Source organism: Chiloscyllium plagiosum, unplaced genomic scaffold (assembly GCF_004010195.1).
Source record: "Chiloscyllium plagiosum isolate BGI_BamShark_2017 unplaced genomic scaffold, ASM401019v2 scaf_4371, whole genome shotgun sequence".
Classification (NCBI taxonomy): Eukaryota; Metazoa; Chordata; class Chondrichthyes; order Orectolobiformes; family Hemiscylliidae; genus Chiloscyllium; species Chiloscyllium plagiosum.
In genome coordinates, this window is record NW_025211607.1 from 19,524 (window position 1) to 24,000 (window position 4,477).

General features: G+C 42.1%; 1 long non-coding RNA gene across 1 annotated transcript in view; it reads right to left on the reverse strand.

Moving 5' to 3' along the window:
- LOC122547082 overlaps positions 1 to 4,454 on the reverse strand; it is a 20,109-nt gene extending 15,655 nt beyond the window's left edge. The window contains exon 1 of the long non-coding RNA XR_006310875.1: positions 3,887 to 4,454. This is a non-coding gene — a long non-coding RNA (uncharacterized LOC122547082). The remainder of the gene's footprint in view (positions 1 to 3,886) is intronic.
- Between the last annotated feature and the right edge of the window lie 23 nt (positions 4,455 to 4,477).

The following is a 4,477-nucleotide window of genomic DNA, read 5'->3' on the forward strand; positions in this document are numbered from 1 at the left end:
AGGTGCCGGTGTTGGACTAAGGTGGGCAAAGTTAAAAATCTGACAACACTAGGTTATAGTCCAACAGGTTTATTTGGAAGCACTAGCTTCCGGAGCACTGCTCCTTCATCAGGTAGCTGATAAATCTGTTGAACTATAACCTAGTGTTGTCTGATTTTTAACTTTGTTTCTGTGTTGCCAGCCCTGAGTAACATTGTTAAATCTTGCCAAATGCTGTTGAGTCTCAATTCAAAAAGATAATCACAGAGTGAGTTGCGATGAAAATCATGGGTCCCAGGCGCATAATGGAAGCAGCAGCTCCAGGCAAAGCAGACAGCAGAGACCGACACACTGAACACATGGCAAGTATCTCTGCTTAGTTATCATTCCCAGTGGATCCCTCACCAAATAAGAAAATGTCTCAGCATCCCATCCAGCTTTATCCTTTATGAGGTAAAGGAACGAGAGGCGGAGAAAACTTTGAGCAAGAGCCTGCTTGCTTGCTTTCTGTAACTGAACCTAGAACATAGCATTAGAGCTGGCAGCATCTGTGAAGAGAAACGTTTTGGGTCGACTGAGCCTCAGAACCCACAGATGCTACCATACCAGCAGAGTCTCTCCAACAATTTCTGTTTTTGTTTCTGATTTACAGCAGCCGCAGTTCTTTTGGCTTTTAACATATCATTAGGACTTGACAGAAATGTGGATGTAACAGCCCACAAGCTGCATCTTCTAACAGCCACACTGTAGGTATTTAGAACAATGAAAGGATCTTACACACATTACTGAAGCTAAGCTCCCAGCATCATAAGCCTTCACAAGCCATCAGCATTGAATAGTTCTTTGCGGAGATTAAACAAATGACTTATTTGTCTGACAGATGTTGTGCTTTGAAAAATATTTGCATGCTTCAGCAAAGCACTCAGATTTTATTGGCCAACCAGTCACCCAGCTTTTCTGCTCCTTCCCTCTTTGTCAGCTGGAACTCAGTCAGTCACATTTGCTTGTAAAGTCAGGCTCATTTGGGAATTAAAACACAACAGCGAATGCTGGAGATTGGAAACAAAACAGAAATTTCTGCAGAGACTCTGCTGATATGGTAGCATCTGTGAGAAGAAAGGACAGGAGTGGGAATTTGTGCTTGGAGTCCGAGGAGATAGGAGAGGTGCTAAATGAATATTTTTCATTAGTATTTACACTGGAAAGAGACAATGTTGTTGAGGAGAACACTGAGGTACAGGCTATTAGATGAGATGGGACTGAGGTTCGTAAGGAGGAGGTGTTAGCAATTCTGGAAAGTGTGAAAATAGATAAGTCCCCTGGGCCGGATGTGATTTATCCTCAGATTCTCTGGGAAGCCAGGAAGGAGATTGCAGAACATTTGGCTTTGATCTTTATGTCGTCATTGTCGACAGAAATTGTGCCAGAAGACTGGAAGATAGCAAATGTTGTCCCCTTGTTCAAGAAGGGGAGTAGAGACAACTTTGGTAATTATAGAGCAGTGAGCCTTACTTCAGTTGTGGGTAAAGTGCTGGAAAGAATTATAAGATATAGGATTTATTATTAACTAGAAAGGAACAATTTGATTAGGGATAGTCAACACAGTTTTGTGAAGGGCAGGTCGTGCCTCGCAAAGCTTATTGAGATGGTTGAGAAGATGAATGAGGGTATAGTGGTTGATGTGGTGTACATGGATTTCAGTAAAGCGTTTGATAAGGTTCCCCATGGTAAGCTGTTGCAGTAAATATGGAGGTATGGGATTGAGGGTGATTTAGTGGTATGAATCAGAAATTGGTTAGCTGAAAGAAGACAGAGAGTGGTGGTGGCAAATGTTCATCCTGGTGTTCAGTTATTAGTGGTATACCATAAGGATCTGTTTAGGGGCCACTGCTGTTTGTCATTTTTATACATGACCTGGATGATGGCGTAGAAGGATGGGTTAGTAAATTTACAAATGACTCTAAGGTCGGTCGAGCTGTGGACAGTGCTGAAGGATATTGCTGCTTACAGAGGGACATAGATAAGCTGCAGAGTTGGGCTGAAAGGTGGCAAATGGAGTTTAATGCAGAAAAGTGTGAGGTGATTCATTTTGGAAGAAGTAACAGTAATACAGAGTACTGGGGTAATGGTAAGGTTCTTGCAGTGTGGATGAGCAGAAAGATCTCCGTGTCCATGTACATAGATCCCTGAAAGTTGCCACCCAGGTTAATAGGATTGTTAAGAAGGCATATGAACCATGGGGTTATGTTGCAGCTGTAGGAAACTATGGTGTGGCCGCACTTGGAGTATTGCGTACAGTTCTGGTTACCACATTATAGGAAGGATGTGTAAGTTTTGGAAAAGATGCAGAGGAGATTTATGAGGATATTGTCTGGTATGGAAGGAAGGTCTTCTGAGGAAAGACTGAGTGACCTGAGGCTGTTTTCGTTAGAAGGAAGAGGTTGAGAGGTGACTTAATAGAGATGTGAAAGATGATCAGAGGATTAGATAGTGTTAGCAGAGAGAGACGTTTTCCTCGGATAGTGATGGCTAGCATGAGAGGACATAGCTTTAAATTGAGCGGTGATAGATATAGGACAGATGTCAGAGGGGTAGTTTCTTTACTCAGAGAGTAGTAATGGCGTGAAACTCCCTGCCTGCAACTGTAGTAGACTCACCGACTTTAATGTCTTTTTAAATGGCCATTGGATAAACATATGGATGATAATGCAACAATGCAGGTTAGTTCAGCTTCAGGCTGGTTTCACAGGTCAGCACAACATTGAGGGTCAGAGAGCCTGGACTGTGCTGTAATGTTCTGTGTTCTTTGAAAGCAAGATAATATTTCGAGTCTGGCGATTCTTCATCAGAACTGTTAACAGCTCAGGAAAGGTGGTAATATATTGAAGTGACGTTTGTGGGAAGGGGTTGGTCTTGCACAAGGTGACTTACTTGCCGATTTACTTCCTCCAACCTCAGTATCCAAGGCCTCAGGCACACCTTCCAGGTGAAGCAGCAGCTTACCTGCACTTCTCTCAACTCATTTATTTCATTCACTGCTCAGAATGTGGTCTCCTGTATATCGGGGGAGATGAAACACAGATTTGATGACCGCTTTGCTGAACACCTACACTCTGTCTGTAAAACATGACCCAGAGTTTCCCACTGCCTCCACTTCAACACACCACTGTGTTCCTACACCAACATTTCTGTCCCAGATCTGTTGCAGTGTTCCTTAACGCAAGTTCAAAGAACAACACTTCATTTTCCACTGGGGGAGAGTGAACACTCTCTGCTCATTCCTGAAGAAGGGCCTGTGCCCGAAACGTCGAATCTCCTGTTCCCTGGATGCTGCCTGACCTGCTGTGCTGTTCCAGCAATAAAGTTTCAACTTCAATTCCCACAAGCCAGTTAAGTAAATTTGAGGCTGGCTGCAATACAAGGTTACGTGGAAATTGCAGATTCAAAATTGAACAGGGAGATTACAAATTCAAGAATTTTGTGACACTTCTTACTCTGTATAATGCTCAAAGAAATGGGGAGATAAATGCCAACTAGGTATGACAAATTCTGCAAGCATATAATCTAGCCTGTTTTATAAATCAGAGAACAGGGAAACATTTTGATATACTAACATTACAAAGATAAGTTCCTTGAAGTGGTCAGAGCTGTAGGAAGGTGAGCTTGAGTATTGTTTTAGAAAGGTTTGTTAAATATTATCCAAAATTCATTCCGTTCTAAATACAATAGTGTTAGCTGCATATGATTATTTAGCATCACTATGCAGACTTAACAAAAGCTTGTTAGGTATAACACTTCTCAGTGTCCCAAACAGCTGGTTAAACAACACAAATTGTCAAACCAATATATAAATTCTATTTTTCAATCTAGAAAGGTGGGTTTATTATACCCTTACGATGAGTATTACCTGAGTGACTGGAGGATGGCATTCATAAAACAGGTGTTCCCGAGATTCCGCAGTCCTGTGGCACAAACGGCAGTGGTCCCTCCCTATCAGACAATTTAGAACCTATTAATTGGTGACTAGTAAGCTCAATAGCAAAGTTCAACGTGAACCTAACCAGCTGGAACTGAGTGCAAATTTTGCTTGTTAACACTATCTCAACTGTCACTATTAGAATTGTCCAAAGTGGAGAGCCACAGAACCATAAGAAATAGGAACAAGAGTAAGCTGTTCAGCCCCTCACGTCTGCTCCACTATTCAATAGGATCATTGCTGATCTGATATTCCTCACAGCCTCTTTCCTGTCCTTTCCTTAATCCCCTCTCTTCCCCTATTGATCAAGAAATATCTCAGCTGCCCCTACAGATCTTCGTAGCAAGGCATTTCAAAAACTTGTAACACAGGAGAAATTCCTCCTCTTATGTTTTAAATTGGCACCCTTATTGATAATGTTCTCTCTTCCTAGAGACTCCTTTGGAAGGGTAAACATCCTCTCAGCATTTACCTTCTCATACCCCATTAGGAATCCTACATGTTTCAAGGAGATCACCTCTT